The sequence below is a fragment of the Mytilus edulis genome, chromosome 3 (assembly GCF_963676685.1).
Source record: "Mytilus edulis chromosome 3, xbMytEdul2.2, whole genome shotgun sequence".
In the NCBI taxonomy this organism is placed as follows: Eukaryota; Metazoa; Mollusca; class Bivalvia; order Mytilida; family Mytilidae; genus Mytilus; species Mytilus edulis.
The window spans coordinates 79,927,205-79,953,992 of NC_092346.1; the positions used below are offsets into that span (position 1 = coordinate 79,927,205).

The window sequence follows — 26,788 nt, forward strand, 5'->3', positions numbered from 1 at the left end:
TAAACAGCAAACGTAAAAGAATCATTGTGCGTGCTAAAAGTTGAATACATGAATACACAGCAGCAAGCCACTGCCATAAATTGCTTGTTTCCGTAAAGACATTTTTACAAATTGGTACTATCCTAATTTATTTATTTCAATCAGACCTCAGTGAAAAATCTCTGCACTTCTTTAACTGGCTAAATATGAAAAGACAGATAATTGGTTTTCATACGGTAAAATACTATATCCAATTCAGCAGCCAGTCAGATAAGACATCCTTAGATAGCAACATTATTTTACATTTTTCAAACAACTTAATACTGATCACGATTATATCAACCTTTGAAGAGGACAGAACGTTTGGCTGTTATTGACATGGTAAGTCATATTATTTAGATTACTTTTTTTCAGCTTGTAACCCGAACAGTTCGTTCAGGAAACTATTGGACAAAAAGTTAAGTTTCAATTTTAATAAGTAAAAGACAGACATATGCATGTGTATGTGCAAAGTCTTAAGATTTGCGCAACGATACTAATGTATTTGGCAATGTATAAATCTGATGTTATAAATTTGTGTTGAAAAATATTGCTGCTGTACAAAAAGACTATATATAAACTTTTTTGTAAATCTGAATTGTTTTGTAAATTTATTTGCAACTGTTATACAAGTTAGAGGTTCAGCTAACTATAAACCAACCAGGTTTAAACCACTTTTTTCTATATAAGCAAGTGCCTCTACCAAGTCAGGAATTCGTTTGATGTGTTTGAACTTTTTGTTTTATGCATTATGGTTCTAGATGTTTTTCGAACCAAAATGGAAATAAGATTACAATTTAGTTCAATCAAAAATTATTTCTATAGCAAAGCATCTTTTCTAAAAATAATTAAGAAATCCTGTTAAATACAGAAATTGATCTACTTATGCAATTCTCTGATTCCTTTTCAGATTTGGATATACATTACGTTCTTTCGGTCTTAAACGTTTGTATTAGGTTTTGGATTTTCAATTAATTTGTCCCGATCAGGACTAATTGTCAATATGCACATTTGGTGTGAAAAAAAAAATGTTGCCGTTAATGTTATTGGTATTCATTGGGTTGGTACCTCTGCTGGTGGATTGTTAGTCAAGTTGGTATCACCATCCAGATACCAGTACTAAGCTCTGATATGGCGTACCTTTTATCAGCTCTTCAATTTTGTATTACGTTTTGAAATTCCCCTTTTTGTATCCTAGAGAATCACTGAAGATACATTATCTGTCAAAATGCACAGTGGTGCACTCGAAATGTGTATCGTTAATGTTATTACTACCACTTGGCCGATACCACCAACTTTGGACAGTAGCTTCTAGAGGGTTCTCCATCAGCCCGGTGGCTAATTCCTGGTACTGGCATGGAATAACGATATATATATTTTTATTTACTGTAATATAAATTTTGAAATATTTCAACCTTAAAGAATTCAATTATTATTAATCATCGATGAAGAGACACAAATTGTCAAAACGCGCATTATGTGCAGAAAATTGGTACAATAAATGTTATTTACGTCATTAAATTCTACACCACTGTAAGATGTTTAGCTAGCTATAAAAATCAAGTTTAAATAACAATTTTTTACACAAGGAAATGCTGGAACTAAGTTAGGAATATGACAGTTGTTTTTCCATTTGTTTGATGTGTTTTGGCTTTTGATTTTGCCATGTGATAAAAGGGCGTCTGTTTTTAATTTCCGAGGATTTTTTTGTTATATAACATTTTAATATCTAACTACGAGCGGAATAAAGATCAGGGAGGTTACCATATCCTTTTTGAATAAAATATTGGTTAGAATTATCAAAAAAAATAAGTATTCATTTAAATATATACTAGAACACACCCGCGAAATCGCGGGCATTCAGAGCGTAGTTTAAAGTATCAGTATGTAAAGTGTTGTTGGAAGAATTTTGTTAAATACAGAATGACTGGAGAATTTTAGCAAAAGTATCATAAGTCATAGGTTATTGGGGTCAGGAAAATGTTTAACCTCCACCTTTATTTCCAAAGTTCCCAATTTTTGGTTTTTTATCTATTTCAATATGAACATACATTTAGTATGTTATGAACATTTATTTAAGTAAGGAGCCTGTAATTCAGTGGTTGTCGTTTGTTTATGTGTTACATATTTGTTTTTCGTTCATTTTTTGTACATAAATAAGGCCGCTAGTTTTCTCGTTTGCATTGTTTTACATTGTCATTTCGGGGCCTTTTGAAGTTGAGTATGCGGTATGGGCTTTGCTCTTTGTTGAAGGCCGTACGGTAACCTATAATTGTTAATTTCCGTGTCATTTTGGTCTCTTGTGGAGAGTTGTCTCAACATGGCAATCATATCACATCTTCTTTTTTTTTGTAATCAATGAAATTTGTAAAAGATTTAATGACTGGAGAATTTCAGAAAAAAGGATCAAAAGTTCACATGAATAATTTTAGCGCTTATCTGTATATTATGAACATTCATCACTATATAAATAAACCGTATTTACTTTCAATTCTAAGTTTACTAATCGATCCATGGTGATCATTGATATAGTATACAGACCCTCTCTATCTAATAAACTCTGTGACTGCCGTGGATAGTAAACTTGAAAATGATAGCAGATAAAATTCTGAAAATACACTTTATTTGTAGTATATGTATGTTCAAAGTATACAGAAAAACGCAAACCGGAAGTCTAATCTGACTTAAAATTTCGTACAATGACGGGACAATACCCGGATGCCTTTTTTCTCGTTTTTCTCCTAAAATAACTCAATCTGAATAATCATATGAATGGATGACAAATGCGACTATGCACTGTACCTATAGGACACAGAGGCATGTTGATTAATTTATTGTGGAAAGAAGAGAAGCGACACCAAAAATGAGGTCTTCTCGTTTAATAGTATAGATGTTCACTAATCTTAATGAGTATTCTGGACCAGCTATACTTGATAGAGACTTGATAAAAACTACTAGTAATTGTTTTATTAAAGAAAAAAATATTGGAATGTAACAAATATAGTTTTCACGAGAAAATGTACAAAGCCGACTAAAAATAGTAAGGAAAATGTGAAAACTTTTTGGACTTATTGGACGTATTCGTAAACGTAATAACTGCATTATTCATATCAACAGTTATAGTATTTGTTTTTTGCCATGGCGTTTAATTTTTCTTCGTCTTTGGAGTCAGCGCTTCGATCAACATATTGAACTGTATTTAGATTGAAAGATTTTGTTGTTGATATGATGAAATTGGTGTTTTTGTAGTGGGTTTTAAAGGAGTGGGAATAGGGCAAAATTTGAATAGATTTTGCGTAGAGTTTTCGAACTGATAACCTTTGTAATTTTTGTTTTGTTTTGTTTACAAAAAATGTTTACGCGTATGTTTTGTTTATACACAAATGCTTATAATGAATTATGGCACAGGTGTGATTGTTCGGCCACTGTTTTTATTTGTTAGAAAGTTTTATATATTTAAAGTGATCATGAGATTAAGGATAACACCAACACAAGAAGGTCTTATCTTAGTTTTGTCCTGGGTATTAACAGAAATAGGCGTCGTCAAAGTCGAATCGATGACAATTATGATGATTTCTGAGTATTGATTGTCAACTTTCCATATCACAGCAGTAATATACCCTCCTGAATTATAAGGAAAATAATTGAAATAGACATGAATTCTATGATCAGCCTCCCGGATTGGTTGACCTTTACGGTGTGTTTGTGTCTCAACTCACTAGCGACATATGTTTCCAGATTGTAACATTTTGCGTGAATGCTAATTTGCATGACAGGTGATGCAATCATGGTAGGACCACCTACCTAGTCGGCGCAATAAGTTTCTGTCCTTTTAAAGTTTCTCATGGTTTTTTTTTACCTTGATTTTGTATCATCTTAATGGATTTATGACATCTGAACATCGGTTAACTAATGCTGCCTCTAATGAGATTAAGCACTTACCGAAAAGTGGGTTATTGAGTGACAGTATTATAGATATATCTGAAAGTAATTGTAAAGCACTTTGAAAGATTTTTTACTATAAGAAAGCTCTGTTATGATTATTATAAGTACTAAAGCAAATCGACCAGTAACTTAATTGTCTCTTTATAATAGAAACGGTACCATTTGTTTTGCACCAGAGTCCATTTCTCTCCTGTGATGCTCGAATCCAAAGTTTATCTATAGGACAAATAGCTATAAACCGAAAAGGACAAAAAGTATAATATAGCCGGGCAAGGAATCAGAGTTTTAAATGTTAATCAAACAAACTTATAAAATATGTTAGTACAGCATCTTTTGTTTATTAAATCATCATCTTCAGTGTGTCAGTTGTTAGAATCAGTGTGATTATTCACAAAGCACAATTGTGAGCTAAAAAGGGTATTTGTATCTACGATTCCGATTTTGTAGAAAATCTCTGTTGAATGAGTCTGGTTTGTTGTGTTATGGTTTCGGTTTGAAAATCTGTTACGTCTTGTCGTTTATCTAAAGTTTTGAGACTACTATAAACTTTTCGGGATTGTATTTTATACAGGATTTTGATAGAGAAAATGTAAGAATCGTCATCTGATTCTCAATACAGGTTAAATAAATAACATCATTGTTATATTCCCGAATATGACTATTAAACCGATGTGTCCCTTTATTTATGTTTCTGTTAAGCCTCGGTCACACCTTACCGGATAGCTCGAACGGACGCCTAACGGATAACTTTTTTTCAATCCGTTCATGTCCGTTAAACGTCCGTTCATATCCGTTAGACGTCCGTCCATACTGTTGCATGGCCGTTAAGCGTACGTTTTATCCGTCGACGTCCGTTCTGTTCGGTGGAAAATTTTGAGCATGTTCAAAACTTTAAACGGACGTCCAACGGAAAAAATATCCGTTGAACGTCCGTTAGGCGTCCGTTTTGTACGGTACTCGTCCGTTTCGTTTCCGTTTTGTATCCATTACGTGTCCGTTATACATCCGTTGGAGGTCTGAAAGATAAATTCACCAACGGACTTCTACCGGACGTTTAACGGATAAAAAGGATGTTGAACGGATGAGAAATGGACTTCTACCGGACGTATAACGGATAAAATGGACGATGAACGGATCTAAAACGGATAAATGCCAATTGAAAATTTCGCGTCAGAAATGCCAAGTATTGGTATGTCAGATTTCTTAAGGTTCATGAATTTCGTATTATGCATAATCGATCTTAGAGTATAGGCACGTCTTCACAACCAAGCAGTTCTTATTCAGGCCAGACACTGCCCTTTGGCGGAATTTTTTAAGAACAAACCAAAACCAGTTACACAGAAACATTTTGAATATCTATTCGATTTACATGTATTATTATTGTCGCCTTTGATTTTTCCGTATATCTTGTTCATCCGTTTTATTCGGTATGCTTCCGTTAGGTGTCCGTTTTATGCGTTACTCGTCCGTTGGATGTACGTTCGACATCCGTTCTGTCCGGAACGTGTCCGTTTCTCGTACGTTGCATATCCGGTGTGTGTCCGTTACGCATCCGTTACACGTCCGTTTTATTCGGCAAGTACATCAACGGACTCCCAACGGATAACAATTTTGTCAACGGACAACTTTTATTTCTATCCGTAAGGCGTGTGTTCATGCTATCCGGTAAGGTGTGACCGAGGCTTTATGGTTTCAGTTGGATAATCTATCACGTCTTATCGTTTGCTGTCCAAATCATTATAAAATTGCATTTTCATAACATTATTGTCATGAACATACTTTGGACATAGTATTGTGAAAATAGTTGTATAAAGTTCGCGATTGAATGATAGTTATGTAAGTTCGTCACTGGGTTTTTTATATCCTGTGGAATTTGTTCGTTATTGTTTTGCAGTTTGCATGTTGTGTCGACTTTTATATTATTTGTTTGTGCGTTTTTCTGTTATGAATGTTCTTGCGTGTGTTTGAGCTGTATTTCTGTGACGTAGTGTTGTCGTTTCGCCACTTTTTGTTTTAACATTTTCATAAAGCGGGAGTGTTGGCTAGCCATTAACATAGGATCAATCCACCATTTTTTCTTAAATTGTCCTGTACCAAGTCAGGAATATGCCAGTTCTTATTCAATAGTTTGTTTCTATATGTGTTGGCGGTTGGTTTTTTTTTTTTTTATTGCACTTCAGTGTACCTGTTGTTTCTTTGTTTTCCTCTTATAGTTGATGAGTTCCCCTCGGTTTTAGTTTGTAACCAGGATTTGTTTCCTCTCAACCGATTTATGACTTTTGTGTACCGGTATACTACTGTTTCCTTTTCTTACATTACAACTTAAAAGGATGTTTAGTCGAACATCCGGATATGTTGGTCCTCTCTATGAAATATGCATGCAGTATGCCTTCGGAATATACAAAAGATAAGTATTGTTAATTTTGTAAAATAACGACAGAGTACCGGTCTTACATCTAGATGACCCTGCTATACGTATCGTTTATAATATGAAATTTGCGAAGTTAAGTTATCCAGTATAAAGGTGGAGATTTTAGGTGTCCTAATGTATGATGTATGATGTTACGCATGGAAAGAAGGCCGGGATTGTGATCATCTTAATTCTCTTCGTTCGTGAATGATGTAGAGGTACGGCATATATGTGGGTTTCCATGATATTTAGACATCTAAATGATATTACTAATTTTATCATATTTGTAATTTTTGTATCTTTCTATTGTATCTTTTAGACTTGAAAATATCATATTGATCTAAGTGATGGATTTTCTGAATATTTCGAACAATTTGCAAACCTCCCGAGGTCAATTGTCTTTTTCATCATCTTAACCTACTTGGATTTTATTTGTGGAAAAGTCAGAAATGCTTGCAGTCATTATTTAATTTGTAATACTGTGAATAGATCTTTATCATTTATACATGAGATCTGACTTTTTACCTAAATATATTGCTTGATTTAAATCGTAACAACAATGATCTCTGAAATTAATGGATTGTCACAATCATAATTAATTTTATAATTACCTTAAAATCTGAGTAATTGTCAAAGTTCCGATGTGAATATTATGCCACAAACCTGAATGTTTTATTTTTCTTAATTAGGAAGCATTTACCTAAAACATATTTATGTTGATTGCACACAAGAATTTATGTAATCACCTTACAAGGTTTATGAATTTTGACACATGAAGAAAACATAAACAAAATAATGATATAAAATCAGACAAAATAGTGCAGTCGAAATAGAATTTTATTAGGAATATTATATTCCTATCATACTGTCTTTTAAGTGCTATCATCTGTTAATTGTAATATGCCACTCTCACCACACGGAACAAAGACGTATGGATAAATAAAGGCAACAGTAGTATACCGCTGTTCAAAACTCATAAATCCATGGACAAAAAACAAAATCGGGATAACAAACTAAAACCGAGGGAAACGCATTAAATATAAAATATTTCGTATTATGCATAATCGATCTTAGAGTATAGGCACGTCTTCACAACCAAGCAGTTCTTATTCAGGTCAGACACTGCCCTTTGGCGGAATTTTTGAAGAACAAACCAAAACCAGTTACACAGAAACATTTTGAATATTTATTCGATTTACATGTATTATTATTGTCGCCTTTGATTTTTCCGTATATCTTGTTCATCCGTTTTATGCGTTACTCGTCCGTTGGATGTGCGTTCGACATCCGTTCTGTCCGGTACGTGTCCGTTTCTCGTACGTTGCATATCCGGTGTGTGTCCGTTACGCATCCGTTACACGTCCGTTTTATTCGGCAAGTACATCAACGGACTCCCAACGGATAACAATTTTGTCAACGGACAACTTTTATTTCTATCCGTAAGGCGTGTGTTCGTGCTATCCGGTAAGGTGTGACCGAGGCTTTATGGTTTCAGTTGGATAATCTATCACGTCTTATCGTTTGCTGTCCAAATCATTATAAAATTGCATTTTCATAACATTATTGTCATGAACATACTTTGGACATAGTATTGTGAAAATAGTTGTATAAAGTTCGCGATTGAATGATAGTTATGTAAGTTCGTCACTGGGTTTTTTATATCCTGTGGAATTTGTTCGTTATTGTTTTGCAGTTTGCATGTTGTGTCGACTTTTATATTATTTGTTTGTGCGTTTCTCTGTTATGAATGTTCTTGCGTGTGTTTGAGCTGTATTTCTGTGACGTAGTGTTGTCGTTTCGCCACTTTTTGTTTTAACATTTTCATAAAGCGGGAGTGTTGGCTAGCCATTAACTTAGGCTCAATCCACCATTTTTTCTTAAATTGTCCTGTACCAAGTCAGGAATATGCCAGTTCTTATTAAATAGTTTGTTTCTATATATGTTGGCGGTTGGTTTTTTTTTTATTGCACTTCAATGTACCTGTTGTTTCTTTGTTTTCCTCTTATAGTTGATGAGGTCCTCTCGGTTTTAGTTTGTAACCAGGATTTGTTTCCTCTCAACCGATTTATGACTTTTGTGTACCGGTATACTACTGTTTCCTTTTCTTACATTACAACTTAAAAGGATGTTTAGTCGAACATCCGGATATGTTGGTCCTCTCTATGAAATATGCATGCAGTATGGCTTCGGAATATACAAAAAATCAGTATTGTTAATTTTGTAAAATAACGACAAAGTACCGGTCTTACATCTAGATGACCCTGCTATACGTATCGTTTATAATATGAAATTTGCGAAGTTAAGTTATCCAGTATAAAGGTGGCGATTTTAGGTGTCCTAATGTATGATGTTACGCATGGAAAGAAGGCCGGGATTGTGATCATCTTAATTCTCTTCGTTCGTGAATGATGTAGGGGTACGGCATATATGTGGGTTTCCATGATATTTAGACAATTTTTAGAACTACGTTTCATGTTTATCTAAATGATATTACTAATTTTATCATATTTGTAATTTTTGTATCTTTCTATTGTATCTTTTAGACTTGAAAATATCATATTGATCTACTGATGGATTTTCTGAATATTTCGAACAATTTGCAAACCTCCCGAGGTCAATTGTCTATTTCATCATCTTAACCTACTTGGATTTTATTTGTGGAAAAGTCAGAAATGCTTGCAGTCATTATTTAATCTGTAATACTGTGAATAGATCTTTATCATTTATACATGAGATCTGACTTTTTACCTAAATATATTGCTTGATTTAAATCGTAACAACAATGATCTCTGAAATTAATGGATTGTCACAATCATAATTAATTTTATAATTACCTTAAAATCTGAGTAATTGTCAAAGTTCGGATGTGAATATTATGCCACAAACCTGAATGTTTTATTTTTCTTAATTAGGAAGCATTTACCTAAAACATATTAATGTTGACTGCAACATAAAAATTTATGTAATCACCTTACAAGGTTTATGAATTTTGACACATGAAGAAAACATAAAAGAAATAATGATATAAAATCAGACAAAATAGTGCAGTCGAAATGGAATTTTATTAGGAATATCATATTCCTATCATACTGTCTTTTAAGTGCTATCATCTGTTAATTGTAATATGCCACTCTCACCACACGGAACAAAGACGCATGGATAAAATATTGAAACCAAATCGACCTTATCAAATAACCAAAACGTTATACGGCCATTTTGTAAGGTAAATAGTGATTGTGTTGAGAAAGAAATTATTTGTAAAATTATTTTAAAAGTACCTATACATAAAGGCAACAGTAGAATAACATTGTTCAAAAGTCATAAATCGATTGAGAGAAAATAAAACCGCATAACAAACTAAAACCGAGGGAAACACATCAACTGTAAGAGGAAAACAACGAAATAACAGAACACAGAAGAGAAACAAAAAACAAACAACAATGTAACACTCATAGAAACAAACTAGTAGACAACTACTGCCATGTTCATGATTTGGTACGGGACGTTTTAAGAAAAAGTTGTGGGTTGAACCTGTTTTTTATGCTAGCCAAACCTCTTCGCTTTATGGCAATGCTAAATATACCGCTAAAATCACAACATTACATGACGGTAATAAAGCACAAATAAATGCAAAAACACCAAAGACATGAATAAAATAATTTAGGACAGTACACAAATGTTTCGCAATCAACAACATATATAGTATTAATGTAAAAAGGTAAACAAAAATGAGAGGCATGTTTAAAACACATCCTCCGTGTACATCATGGGCAGATAAACTATATGAAATAGAATTATAGATGTTGATGATTGCGAAACTTTCATTTGTGAATTATAATATGCAAGTCGAAAAATCAATAACGCAATACTGTGGATTCGTTTTTATTCGTTGGATACCAATTTTCGCGGGTTTCGTTGGTACAGTTGAAGCACAATTTCAAATGTTCAACGATTAATATAGTTTCGATAGGCTTTGTTCACAGAGATAGGCAAACCCACGAAATCAAATATCCACGAATATGCAATTTTTCGTCAATCCACGAAAATTGATACCCACGAAAATAAACGAATCCAAGGTATATAGATTCAAGTTAACAAGCATGGGTTTCGCCACAAGCGTCTAGAAACATGACCAACCTTTACATTCGAGTGAGATGTGGTAGCATTTACGTGTTTAGATTGAATTTTCATTTCTCTTTGCATTGACGACGGAATTAACTATGTTCACTTGAACTGAATGATACCTTGTAAAAACCACACTGCTTCAAACCTTAACATGTATTTATAGTCAAACAATGCATATGCTTTGTAACTCAGGTTAAGCAACTAAAAAAATGTCTAAACTTTTTCAATAGGATCCATTGTAAAGTTTATTCTCGGTCTGAACCAATTCACAAACAAGCAATTAGGAACATTTAATGCATGTTGGATGTTTAAAAGTGTGTTTGACCGCGCGATGTTACCGGTTTATTTATTTCAGTCCATTGTTAAAATTATTCGGTCAAAAAATCTTATTCTAGCTACGACCTATGGTTTATCAAATATATTCAAGACCGTTTTATTTTATTTTATATTAAAAAACAAAGCTAATAAACTGCGTCTTTTGCATGTGAACCCTTGGTTGATAAAGACTAACGTTATATTTATGGTGTTTTTTTTCAGTTCTCATCAACGCCCCTTTGTTAATTTACCCTTAATGTTGGTATTTGAGTTAATACTTTTTCACATTTCAGTTGCTTATCATCTATGCATATTCAGAAGAAACTTGATAATGAGTTTTGTAATCAAAGATACCAGACATATATTTAAGTACAACAAACGCTCTTTTTCTCGTTAAAGGCATTCGAACAAAAAACAGTTCGAAAACCAAATAATTTACAAAATTTAAGAACATTGTAAACCGATATTCCAAACCAAAAACTGATCGACGACACTATGATTGAATAATTTTGTAGGCATTATTTAATGAATGGCTATTATCTATTTTGAATTTATTGAACCATAAAACTAATTTTTGACTCTTCGCATTGAATAGTCCGCAAAGCGGATTATGTGAAATGTGAAGAGTCAAAAATTAGTTTTATGGTTCAATAAAAAGAACTTTTTATATAATTTATATTAACAATAACAACGTACACACATGTTGGCGTATGAATACACAACGTCAGAGTGGGCGTGTCGCCATCAAAATTGACAACATTGAAAATAAAACTAATAATTTTAACCAATCAGAAGATAGTAAAAACACCAAATTTATTTATATGGGGACGAAGTCCCCAATAACAGTAGAAAATTCAATAAAAAAAAAAAAAAAAAAAAAAATCGGGAAAATTTTCCTGATATTTTCATTGTACTAATGAACTCAAAATCATTCTTTTTTTTTGTCGCGTTTTTGAATTTCCGGATCTGCGCAGAAATCTACAATGTACTTCCTTTTTCCGGTCTCGTTTGTATGAAACTTTGAGTAAAATATATATCTATCAGTGGTCGCCCCCAGACGTGGTAGTCGTGACATACAGGGCATGAAATTAAGTTAAAGTAAAATCCAGTTTGACATGTACGAAGCTTAGAAAACAGTGGAGTCAGCGCAAAGTACATCGATTGTACTGAAATGACAAAAAAGCCCGTACAATTCAAACTGGAACCCTTGTAATTAATTTAGAAGTAGAATGCCCCGTTTTGTTTTAAAATAAGTAATAGTTTCATTTATTTAATTATTTTTTTATTTTTTTTTTACTCTATCTATACAATTTGGATTTTCAGGGGGGGTATATCATGAAACAGTTATTGCATTTCGGGAGTTAAACATGGGCTTGTTCTCTGCCTGACTAATCATCAGTCAGAGCACACGACGATGCCTTGTTCCAGGTTGCAATTAACCTACACTATCATGGTTTGTATCTTCCGTGAGATAGTGCGTATACACGATTCGCACGGGACCACTGGCTGGGACAACTGATCAAACATAGTCTACTTATAGTATTCAAGAAATACGACAAAGCAACTGACCATCTTAATTAAAACAAACATAATTAAGTGACACAATACGTTATTTATAACAATAACACTAACAACCACAGATGGAGAAAAAAACCAAAAACATAAACAAAAAACATACAGCATTTTTCTTCTAGTTAAAAAATAGATGTAAAAGTATAGGGCAAAACCCGAAGTCTCAAAAACCAAATTTCTTAACCCCTTATAAAAGATTAAAAAAAAAACAACATTCATTTGTTTTATAAGTTTTATTTCTATTTAAATTTAATAAAATAAGTGTAAACTAGTACAGGTTAATAAGGCGCACCACCTGTAAACAAAAAGGGTCGCCTAGAATTTATATTTATTTTCTTTAATTTTTAATTAATTGGAATTATCTCTAACGTTAAAATAAAATATAACTATAATGGACTAATTCCAAATTTAGTTACCAGGGCGCAATTACCAATTGGTAAGTCGTCCACCAAAAACATATAACCGTAACCATATCTATCAGTCTTGTATAAAATAGGAAAGAACGCAATACCAATTTCATTTCTAATAATTCCTCGATATGAAAAAACGTTACCTGATGATAGCGTTTCTTTGTTTACAGTGACGGCGTGCACAAAGCTGAGTCCACAAACGTAACGTCTTCAAAGTACTAAAACCATTTACGACGTCGGCATTTTCCCCCAGAAAACAAGCGCGTAACAAAATCACTGGACACTTAGTTTATCACATAACTTTAAATATTTACGTTCAACATATTTTTTTTTTCTTTCGAACAAAAAAGTGCAGCTAATGCACATTCTGGAAATATAGATAAATATGTGCTCAGAGCAGAGAAATGGAAATGATTAGCAACTATGTCGTGGACCCCTTTCAGAAAATAGCGTTAAAACGCCATTTCTTTAGATTGTAACATAATAGCTGGACATTAAAAAAAATTAGGTGTTCAGTCTGGACAATCGGATCATTCATATTTTGCAGATAATTTTAAACCTCTGGTTATGCACATTTGGAATACCAAGTTATTTTGAAAATTAAAAGATTGCAATTACATATTTTTCTTACCGATTCTTCTATTTCGATTATTAGTCCTTCTAAATTACTACTTCTTACACATAACAAAGATCATTCCAGTCTGGGCAGACTTATCTACCATGATTTTTTTTGCTATGAATTTCGTGTGATGTCCGAGTCCGAATCCGAACAGTTTTATTATACGAAAATGCAGGAAAATATGTTGAATTTGTATAGGTTTTAGGTCAAAAACTCTTATTTATACTTATTAAATGTTACAAGTTACACCGTATTTTTTGCCGTTTTCTATATTAGTAGGGTGCCCAGTATCGAAAAAGACGTCTAGTTAACGAGTTTAAGTTAACGGAGAACATACGGCTAAATTTAGATGCAAACTGTTGAAAAATCATTATATTTTCCATACATGAATGTCGTCGTATGCTGCCGTGGTCACGTTTTTCAAAATTTCGTTGTTTCTTATGGTACCCAAAGATACTGTGCAGTACAGGTCATCTTCAACACAAAAAATAAAATTATTCCTCTTTGTTTTATTTGTTCAAATTGTACTTATCATTTAGCTTAAATATCAAATTATTCATATCAAGAAAGCTAAAAAATATTTATATAATTTAAGTATAAGTATTTCATGATTTTAGTAGGTCTATTTTTATAGCTGAAATTAACAACATTTTCAACGAAAGCAATTTTATTACGTGTTACTTTCACGAGATTTTTACTCTGATTACATCAATAAGACATGGTTCATATGTGTGCCAAATATATTTCGTGTAATGTTAATCGGTGAAAAGAAAATAGCAATTAAAAACACAAATTTAGTGATAATTTTGTCTTGATTCAAACACGCCTTTTCTCGTGCCGTTAATCGTTTTGTAGCTTACACTATTAGGTCATTAACTAGGACAATTGTCACTAACTTCATTTCTTTTTTTTGCTTGTTGTATGGCCAATTTGTTTGTTTTTGATAGTCCAGTTTGTTTGAAGATCGTTGTTTTGTAACTTGAAATATCATTTTGTTGGTTTTTGTAACTTTAATTGTTTTCTTTTAATTGATAGTTTTGTTATAATTGTAATATACAAAACAAATCCTTCGGTCACGTTTCAGACCCGGAATATGGAACACATGCACAGTCCTGTTAAACTATGCTAATCAAACCCTAAGCAAAGTAGGACTGAAATACAATGGGATAAGTGTGTTATAACTTATATGTCATGGTTCTTCTACTGAATTGCCTATTAATATGCGAGGAATTAACACTAAAGCTTTATCGAGGCTATGGGAGGACGGAAAGATCATGTATATTTTAGTATATTGCACGATGCTTCAGACCTAGATTATCTTCGTACTGATGTTGTACCATCAATCTTGCTATTAATCTTACACTAGCAGACACAACTGCAGTTATTTTAAAGCTTAATCAAGTTCTCGTTCGTCTGTAAAGTGTTTCAGGGCATTTATAGAATGTCGTCAAATTCCTGACTGTATAAAATTTCTTTGGGTCAGTGAGAACCAGCAGGCCTTAATCAGATTTCTTGGTGAATTGATTGTTCGGCATCATGGTATATCAACAGTTACTATAATACATGAAGAAGTCATATTCTATTTAACACGTCCAAGGACCCTAAATCAGCTCAGACGGAGTATTCAGGTTTGAAGAATTATTTTGTACGCCCGATGAAGTAGATACTCGCATGATTGTACATGCTATACATGTAGACAAAGAGTTCGGTGTGAAAGGAATCAAGAGTAGGCTATTAGTAAAAAAAAGTCACAAGATACAGATGTTCTTATCTTATGGGTTCATAAGTACAAGTGAGAGGTTTAGCGCTATGAAACCAGGTTCAATCCACCATTTGCTACATTTGAAAATGTCTGTACCATGTCAGGAATATGACAGTTGTTGTCCATTAGTATTTTGTGATTTGCATGAGCTATGGTTTCAAACTGGCAATATAGCTTGCACACAAGATTTGCTCCGCTATTTACCTGTCCATGACACATGTAAAAGTATCGGGTTTGCCACCTGTAACATGGTACCAGCCGCACATGATGTTACATGATGCGATACAATGTAATCGGTCCTGTTTAGGATCGATAGGCGCACTGTTTATAAGTCTTAAAGGACAACCCTTTCTTATTGTGACATCGATGAATCGATTAATGCAGCTCGAGATCTTGTTGTAAGGTTGGATGATCTCAAGTCAAAACTAAAAATAGATCATTGTGTTTAAATAAATTGAGCGTAAAATTGGCTACAATTTAAAATTTCTCCCTTGTCAAATTTCCTACTTGTGAATCTACTTTTAAACAATATGAAATAAGCGCTTCACTCCAGACGTGAAGATATCTTCCAAAATAGCAAAACTAACCTAGCATTCTCCTCTTCAGTTCGAATGGGAAAAGACAAATGACTTGTCTATCTCGAAGGTCAGATGTCATCCGAATTTCTGCAATATTAGTTTGTACTTGTGAGGGGGAATCTGTGTTTTCAAAGGGTTGCATTTGCTTCGACAAAATCTATCCTGTACAGATGTATGCCCATGTCAGGCAAATGACATATGTCAAAATGTAAATACTCATCTGGTTGCAGTAAGAAACATTGATGACGACGAAGATGACGATGCATAAGATTTCATTTTTCTGTATGTACCTTATAAATCATTGTTAGTTATCGAATGAAAATTAAGAAGTCCATAATATTTTCTAAACAATAAATAAAACATATAATCAATTTTGATATCGTTGGAAATATAGTAATAATCCTTTTAATGGGGATTCCGAAAGATATGTAAATTAAAAAAAAAAAACCACAAAAAAAACCCTGCCATATGTTCTCTGACCTTGGCATGGTTGATGGGCTAAAACTACAGGAGACCATAGAACGTAGTAGGTAATACTAGCCTCGATCATAATTTTCTATTTGCATTTGATCTTTTTTGTGTGTGTGTTTTAGCAATACTGTTGTCTGCTTGTTTTCATTTTATAAGTTTTTAATGTTCCTTTGGTTTCTTACGCCTTTTTTGTTTGCATTTGTTTGTAAAAACATCGGTGCTGTACATAACCCTCTCCCTTATTACATTTTTGGAATACTTATAAACATTATAGCCAATTGTTGCTCATTTAGTATATGTAAGAAGGGGTGTTTTACCTGTTCTAATAGACGTTTTGTTTTCATAACTTTTGCCCCCCCCTCTTTTTCTCTGTTTGCAGTAATTTTTACTTCTTTAAAGCAAAGTTATACACAGAGCTTTAAATTCAATCAAGTTCGACGTTAATTACAGAACAAATCATTTATATATACTATTTCGCACCCAATAACAAAAATTTGATATTTACCTTGAAATTGACGAACACCTTACTATCAAAAGACGTGAAAAACACATTTTGTTTTCAACAAAAGATTAAAGTTAAGATCTAAAAAACGTCTTTAGATATTACTTGTAACGAATTGAATACAAAAATAACAAATTTAGAAATTGAAATAGGTCAATTTCAAATTTGCACCCTACATGCAAAAAAGTCAATCTAAAGTCATTTTTGGGGATAAAAATATAAAATAAGTTCTAAATGTAGACACAAAAGATATTTTTCTGTAAATTAATTGTTTTTATTTTGCTCCAAACGCATAGATCTAGGAGAATCAAGCTATCTAAATGTGACTGTGCATTTTCCTTGAATTTTTGCTCTGACCTTTGACCCTGATTTAAAAAAATCGTGACCACGGTAGACAGCGACGACAACGCTATTTCGATGAGGATTGTTCTCCTCTTTCCAATGATATAAAATATAGCCGTATGTTATTCCGTTAAGGCAAATCGATAATATTTGTTGATTGGGCACCCTACTATATGTCCGTTTCATGCTTTATAGATTAAATTTTAATTTATCTTACTAGTAATGTGGATTTTAATGGCATACATTCATCATTTTCTCATAAAAAAAGTTCTTATTCTTATTCTTATTCAGAAATATTTTAAACACGGCTGTATAAAACTGTTTAAAACGCGCATTTTACAGTTGCCGTCAACTTTGTGCACGCCGTCATTGTATATGACGTCATTACTTAAATAACGTCACAACTAACATTTCTTTTTTTTTTAACAAATATTAAAGTTACAAAAAAATAATTCATACAGACTTCGTCCCCATTTACAGGTAATGCCTGCCTCATATTATATCTTTATTACCAAAGTCTATAAAAACTATTGGTACACATTTGATTAACATCCACGTCAATACATACAATGCATACAAACGATGGGTACATAGAACTAATTGGAAATGATGAACCAAAGCAGTTGAATATTCAAATCAATAATTCAGTAAAAGAGTATTGGAATTCAAAATTCCAAAAAAAAAATGCCCAAAATGGTAAGGCTATTTATACATGTGGTTAAAACATCAGACTGTTCGAATGATATACTATATTCTGAATAGTAAATTTTCAGAAGATTACTGAATAAATAATGTTTCATGTCAGTAAAGGAATGACGACTACTGGGTCTTTGATATCAACAGTTGTAAAAACTGATCAAAGATACAATAATTCAGAGGATCAGATACGCATTTCATCTCTAAAGAGTCATTTGTGACATTCAACCCAATACATTCGTAAACCCAAATCTTTTACGACTTTTGAACGCGATTTAAAAGCTACATTTCTCAAAAGAATGTGCGTAATCTTGTTAACGACCTCTATGCTTGTGGGTAGAAGTCATAAGTTTTCGAACAACTAATTCGCCGTAAATATGGGATTATGTGTTTAATTCACTAAAATTGTTCGTATATGCACCGAATACTATATTTGTCATTTTCTACATTTCAAGTTTATGTAAAACTACGTTGTGGTTACGAATGCATGTACTAAAGGGATTAGGGCCTCAAAATTTACTTTCCCTTTGAAATACATACGTCTAAATATGTGACAACTTCACGACAGTCGTTCTCCGTCGATAGCCTAATAGTATGGTAATACATGACTATAGCACCATAATGTATATATACTTCGCCTTAAATTTAGCCCAACAATGTTAGATCTGTTAATTTGCGTTAGCAAATATTTTTTCTTCACTCAGCGGGACTGCATCACAGATATCGTGGCATATAGCTTTCGTTAGTCGAGTAATGCCTTTCCTCGTCGGCTTCATGTATGGTTGTTACATAGTGCATGCTGTATAGTGGCAGGTAAATGGAATATTTTGCAGATCAGCTTTATCTATCGTAAAGGTTATAACTTTACTTACCATGCAGTCACAACAAATTCAAATGTTATATTATATAAATGTTTTTTATGTCTTAATTTGTTACAACTTTACAACAGACGTTAACCATTGGATAACACGTGAATATAGAGGGCTAACATCATAATTCAATATACTTCGTCTCAAATTTAGCCCAACAATGTTAGAGATCTGCAAATGTGCGTTATCTAATTTTTGTTCTTCCCTAAACGGGATTCGAACCCCTTCATCTGATAAATATTCATAACTTCTGCTCAACAGTGTTAAATCTGCAAATTTGCGGAATCAAATATTTGTTCTCCCCTTGTCGTGATTGGGACACAAAGTTCTGTGTTCAATCTATATGAGGGAGAGAGGTCTAGAGCGCGGGGCACAGTGCAGGCGGTGTTGTCACACTAATTCGAATCCCGGTGAGAGATGCACATACGTTTACTGACGTATATTGTTTTGCTGATATTTAGAGTAATTATTGATATGATATGCTTTCTGTCCTGTGTCACCTTCATTGGTGATCCAATAGGTTGATCTGCAATAGAGTTGTCACTTGTTTATACGTACTTATATTCAAAAACATTCCCTTTGTCTGTTTTGTTATGTTTAACGACTATTTGCCAGCAAAAACTTGATTAAACACCCTGTTCTTATACACCTTGGGATGTAAATGACCCAAAGTAAGGTACAAATAAATACATCATAATGGAATTGATTGATGATTTACGGATCACAATGATTTGTCAATTATTTACATTGGCTGTAATTAATGTTATATTTCAATCAGGTTATCATAAATGAAGACTATAAAGACTTTATTGATTCTGTCTTTTTATTAAACGATAAACATTTAGTTCTTTATTAAAGGTAATATAAACGTAACGGGCAATATACATTTACTTATGTAAATATATACATTATTGCCTCCTGTATTGCTTATCATATAAATCTTTTGTTATTACAACCATATTTGGTGAAACAGATATGAATGAAAAAAGCCAAGAAAACGAATCAACCTCATACAAAGGTCATGTTAGATCAGTTGTTTTGGTTTTTTTTATTTCAAGTTTTTTTAATTGCTTCTAACTCTTCATTTGTCACACATTAGGACTAATACATATTTGTTAAAGAAGGTCTACCCTTTAGTTAAAACGGTAAAAATACCAAGTACGACATTGTCTAACATATGTTTTTACATTTACGTATTGTCCAATTCGTTTTACGTAGGACAATACGTTATCTACATGATGCTACAAAATCTAAAGCAAACCAAATTAATCAACTGAATGATATCATTGTTTTATATTTATATTTTCCTATTAAAATGCTTTTGTAAGTAATTAAGTCTTATGAGATAAACTGCTTCAGTTATCTGCTTGTTTCAGAAGCTAAGGTCCATTATATTTGACATTTTATTGCAAAGTTCAGCAAAGATAGATACTAATTGACTTTTGTTCTTCTGAAACAAATACAAATTATCGTATAAAACTGCTGTAACGCTTTGTTCGCGTCTGTGTTAGACTTACGACTCTTAATCTCCAAAGCATGGTTGATAATATTCTCATATACAATATGACCTTTGAATATAACAAAAACAACTGGCTGAGGAATATTGTAAGAAAATCGTACTCGTGAAATAGTTGAATAATTGTAATTATCAAACTACACTAGCAATTCTAAGTGTACAAATTGGGCAGTGATGAACACATGGCTTCTAAAAATAGCATTTAACTGTCAATACTATCTGAAATGGAAGATATTGCACTCGTCAGTCAACTGCAGGATTATACAACGGCTCAAAATGACTCATATCACATTTCCTTTCTGCATCTTTCTGTCATTGTCTTTTAAGATCCAATTGGCTAATAGCAGTACCTACAGGGAAGATCACACGATATGGTAATAAATCAATCGAAAAAGCCAAACAACACAAGAACATATAGAAAGTGAAGAACAGATAAATATCAGTCCGCCAGAAGGAGTGTGAGCTACACGAAACTACCAACTACACACACAAATAACATAAAAGACTCATATGATTCGAAAGGTTGTCACGTGTCACTATGTGGTTGTTGTAACTTCAAAATTTAGAAAATTCGAATAATTTTTGTTTGCAAGCATTTCGTTTTGATCAGGTAAAGTTCGTTAACTTGTCTTCTTTTATTGTTGTTTTTTTTAGGACAGTAATACGTAGGTGTACCACTTTACATATAATTATGTATAAGTAAAACTTTTTTCAAATATTTTATATATTGTTCGATTTTGTTTAATGGAGTTTCATATACCACCGGACATGGCTTTATTCAAATCATAAGTAGTAAGTATAATCCCTTATTCCAATTAAGTGCTAAGTTAATAGTCTATGGCATAATATTTAGTGTGAAATAATGTTTCTTTAAGGCTCAGGAGTGACTTAAAAAGCAACGGAAGTATTAATGTCTTCAGTAATGCAATAAGAATTATCCAGCAGCTATATATTTTAAAATTCAAAAGAAAAAAAAAATATTGGTTCCAACTGTTCTGAGGATACATCTCGTATGTAGAAGTGTTATCAATCAAAATTATGTGAAATAAAGTTCATGGAAGTCTTCATATGTAACACGCAATTAACAAGCACGAAGAAAGCAAGCGTAATATTCTCGTGAGTTTATTTAACAGAATGTATAGAATAACCAAATATGCGCAGTTCTACTGAGTTTAAAGATGGCGTCTGCTTAAGTCTGAATTTCAAATTAATATGAAACATTACCTTTTCGATTAAATCTCTACAGTTCGCGTTAATCGGAAGACACATCAATGGATTAAAGGTCAATTTTAGTTAAAGTAACCTTTTGTTTTTTTTTAAATAACTACCAATGTTAAAAATGTAAACACGTCTTTCATAAATACAACTAAAAACTAAATGAAAGATAAACCCTCAAATGCATTTCTGTTAAAATTGAAAAAAAAACCCACATGTATTTTCTTTTCTTTTCTAGAATTTACAACACAAAATATTTCGAAAGTGTTTGCTGGTTTTGTTAGACCCTTTTAGTTTTCGATGTTTTCGAACGTTTTATATTTTTGGCTTTTGAAACCTTTTTTTCGAGGGAATCGATAAAGGTTAATATTCTTGAAATGCATTGTGTGCACGAACATACTATCATACGCTTTTTCACTTCGAGATAAACATGTGTAAACAAAAGACATTCTTAACATCTAACGAATGGCAAAACATTTTTTATGCTGTCTTCTGGCATTTATTGATAGTGGACTTTTCTGAATTGTTCTTGCTGCTAAATTGTTAATCGAATTTGAAATACTAAAAAAACGTTGGGAAAGAACAAAAAAAATAAGGGGATAATTATTCATTGAATAAAAAACATAGAACCTATCAAGGTCGATATTTTGATCAGCTGTGGATATATGAACGTGTGTAAAGTTATGGATCAAATTCGTAAACAGCCATAGTTTACGCCTTATTGTGAAAGCTTAATCATTATCGCAGAGACATAGGCCACATGCAACAGGTCAAAGTATGGCATCTATGCATCTATGTTGGTACATCATATGACAAAAGATATCTACCGTCTAGCAACCTATGAATCGACGATGGTGCAATTTAATATACAGTTTAATGAAAATATAATTAAAATGAAACGTTAATTTACAAAATCTAAGGCCCTACTTAGATGCATGTCATACATCATGATACCAAGAGTTCTGTTGTAATTACTGTCCGTTGTACATTGATTGTCTCTCTCAGATATTTGGCAGGATTCTTGTCATGTATTGGGAATTTTAATGGACATGGTAATCATATATTATCAACCGAACAAACGAAGATTTCATCTACAAAAAACTGTAAAAAGGAAAAAAATCTAGTTAGAAATATAAAATGTAAACAAATATATACAGATCAATATCATCTTCAACCAAACCATCATCAGAGTAGATCTTATTTATTTTATACTATCCCTTTTGTTACGCACAACTATACTTACCGACATTCTGAATGAAAAAAATATGACCAACGACAACTTTTTTAAATTGAAAATAAGATGATAATGTCATGACAAAAACGACAAAAAGGCAAACAACAGTATATAAAAGGAACAGAAAAAAAGACAGGAACCCCACTAAAAAGCGGGGATGATCTTAGGTCATCCGGAAGGGTAAGCAGATCGTGCTCCTCATGTGGCACCAGTCGTTTTGCTCGTGTTAATAAAAACCCGGTTATATAGGTCTAATTATGTAGGTCACATTAGGGTGAAAGATGACGGGATTAAGGTTACGATAGTTCTAACATGTATTTCTTCATATGAGAAACACATATAACGGTCAACCAACTCGTGATTGAGTCCATAAAATTTTCGAAAGAATAATTTCAAGCCGCCCTAGCATATTATAACAACTTGGAGATATATACTTCATATAAAAGTGCTGCTGGAATGTTGCTACATGGTATAATGATTTAAGGACTCACATTTCCATGTTTATATATATTATGTAATAAGTGCTTTGCTATGGAAGACTTCAAAATTCCAAACCAGAAGTTGACTAAGAAAAATTATTAAGAAACTACGGTTTTGATTCCCTCAGGCATGCAAAGGTCTTTATTGTTATAAACTGTTTCGGTTCTTATGTACACTGGTTTGGAAGGAGTTATGAGGTGGAGACGAACGAATACACTAACACAACAATCTAAGCTGAGATGTAGTGATCAGACAAAGATTATGCTATCTACCCATCAATTTTCAATCGTTTTCTCAAGAAAAGGATAAACATATGTTTGGTTTTCTTCAAGCTCAATGTTTGCATTTTTAAAATACAGCACATTTTCGAAATAAAAGAGGGACGAAAGATACCAAAGGGACAGTCAAACTCATAAATCCAAAACAAACTGACAACGCCATGGCTAAAAATGAAAAAGACAAACAGAAAAACAATAGTACACACGAGACAACATAGAAAACTAAAGAATAAACAACACGAACTCCACCAAAAACTAGGGGTGATCTCAGGTGCTCCGGAAGGGTAAGCAGATCCTGCTCCACATGTGGCACCCGTCGTGTTGCTTATGTGATTACAAATCCGGTAAATAGTCTAATTCGGTAGGTCATATTCATGAAAGGGACGGGGATTGTAGTTACGACGTAAGGAACATATCCGGTATCATTTGTGAAACGGTTATTCCATAACGGTCAACCAACTCGTGATGGCGTCCGTAAAATTTACGAAGGGATGATTTCAACTTCACCATTTGGAACTCTTGGTTTAATAGCTTCCTTGTGAGCAGCAAACCTCTATCAAGAAAATCATGATAGGAAATCCAAGCACGGGAATATCGTATCAATTGGGAGATATATACCCCGTATGCAGGTGCTGCTGGAATGTTGCTACTTAGAAATAATGTATGAATGAGATCTTGGCTTTTCGAATACGCTAAGCTACAAGTCAATATTACACGTCTATGAATCGTTTAATATCAAACGGTAGTAGTCTAGTAATGTATATGACTAAAAACGTTCCTTACCAAACTGTTTATACCATATTAGGAATTGGATTGCCTTCCATCGCTTTGTTGATAAATACTTTGTTATTCCGACATAAAGTAATAGTGAATAAAAAAAACCATGTTATGACAAAAAAGTTTGTTTTAGACAATTTTAAAATTTGTCAAAATAAAATCTACACGAATTGTATTGTTAAAATCTGAATATTTTATTCCAGAAGGGCACCCACGTATTGCTGATGTTTAGTTTCCTGTTTTTCATACCAAATACGGAGAGTTTCGGAATGATGATGATGATGTGTCATAAACAATGCCAAACAAGATTTACGAAGTGTGTCAACAGTTGTGACTTTGTTTACGCAGTAGCAAATATGGATGAAGAAGACGACTGTTTTGATAACTGCATATCTAATTTAGAGGCATGTCCACATAGCTGTAGCAATGCAATAAAGCGGTCTTTGTTTTAATTTTGATTAAAGTTAATGCATAACCTGTAAAGAATAATATGTTTTAAGGTTTATTAATGGTGCTTTTTCGGAATTGACCTTAATAATTCAAACTACTATTATTTATATGCAATAATCTATAAAATATGAAAGTGAATTTAGAATATAACGATTAAAACACGTTGACTTGCTATTCCTTTTCTGTAATGTTTCGAATTTTGTCATTTTCTATATAAATTAATTCATTAATTTATAGCAAATAAATATATGACGGCGCATCTTATTTTTTTCTCTCACATGTGTATAAAATACTGCTTTCTGAATTGTCTTGTTGTATTTGTGTATTTCCCTGTTGTCTAATCAATCCTTTTGAAAATTATTTAAAAAAATCGTCATAGCCCAGACTTCGATTAACAGTAACAAAAAAAACAACCCCAAAACGATGAAATACATGGATACATCATTTAATAAAATCAGTAATGACAATATATACAAAATAAAACATGGAGACCATCACGCGTAGGAAAATTGTCACAGCAAACAAAGATTATCACTATTAACATGAAAATGAACATAATTATGAAAGAGAAAAAAATCAAATTAAAACAATAATGATAACTTATGGCAAGGCAAATGAAAACTGACACGAACAAAATATAACCGCATAGTACATATTCTTAACAATTAAGGATACATACAGCATGCGTTATACACAGACACAATAAGTTTTACTGCTAGCCATTTGGGATCTCATAAATATATCCGTTTTCTCGAATATCATTGTAATGTCAACACAATTTCAATTTAGGTTTGACTAAAGTCCCAAGCGTCTGCACAAAATAGCAGAAACCTGATATCTGCCGAGATAAAAAGAATAGCTGCTCCCCTTTAATACAATTTTCATGAGATTACTTTATTTCTTGAAGCTAAATGCAATAATTATTTAATACATGTCAAGTATGCTGAAATTGACTTTCAAATCCTCTGCCAGTCATAAATGCCTACTTATCAGAAACATTAATTTAATGAGTAACTGATACTTCCAAATAAAGAACACGAAGGCAAAATTTTAATGTCTAAACATTAAAAACAAATTGTATGCAAGTGATGTCGTAACATGATGTCGGATAGAATATTGATATTTTCCCTGGTCTCATGTGGAGAGTTGCCTCATTGGCAATCATAACTCATCTTCTTTTTTATATTCATATTTTTTTTAGTCTATTACTCTTTCATACTTGTATCTTACAAGTATGTATACATGCACACTGTTGTCGGTTATTGTTTATATCATATTTGTTTTTCGTTCATTATTTGTACTTAGATCAGGCTGTTAGTTTTGTTGTTTGAATTGTTTTACATTAGTTTTGTCTTTTCGATGCCTTTTATAACTGACTATGAAGTATGAGCTTTACTCATTGTTAAAGGTCGTATCGTGGACCTATAGTTGTTAATTTTTGTGTTATTTTGGTCTCTTGTGGAGAGTCGTCTCATTGGAAATTATACCACATCTTCATATTTTTATACCTGTCAAATTTATTGCTCATAACTGGGGTCAGAAGATTATATCTTTCAAATGTTCCTTCCGATCAGTTACACAAACCTTACCGTATATTAATTTTTTTTTCGTGCCAGGCTTTGTTCGCGATTTTGCTTTAAGAAGCGACAGTGAATTTTTAGGTGGGTTCATTATCTGCGTTTCACGGTCTTTAACAATGCATTTAAGTTAACAAAAATGTTCATACTGATAAAATAGCGAAATTTAGACACGCGCAAAAATTTACTGATTTACACGGTATTAGGTAATGGCTATCGCATACTTTTCTAAACTAAGGTCATAGGCCAACTTCGCAAATCTGTGAAAAGGAGAAGGTTCAGTAAGACCCATTTTTGGCCCGAAAATATAGCAGTTTTACAAAGTTGTGAAACTGTAATCTCTAAGCTATTTATTGGAAAGTAGAATGCTTCTGCTACATAAATATAGGCTGTTTTTGACGATACCATGTACATATATCGTGTACTAACATCATAAAGTCGTGCTAAATTACTGAAATCTTCACAATTTTAGCATTTTAGTTAAATTTGAGACGGTTTTCGACTTAAATGAAAGTTCATTCGTGTTCATCCATAATATTTAAATGTAAGTTGTATTTGATGATAATACATAACATATATAAAGATTGAGGATGAACACGGATGCGGCCACTTTCATTTTTGACAAAA

General features: G+C 32.7%; 1 long non-coding RNA gene across 1 annotated transcript; it reads left to right on the top strand.

Moving 5' to 3' along the window:
- LOC139514952 (uncharacterized) lies at window positions 1–24,841 on the top strand. The gene is made up of 2 exons (XR_011662767.1): window positions 1–360; window positions 24,338–24,841. It is a non-coding gene; the product is annotated as an uncharacterized lncRNA (long non-coding RNA).
- The last annotated feature ends 1,947 nt before the right edge of the window (window positions 24,842–26,788 follow it).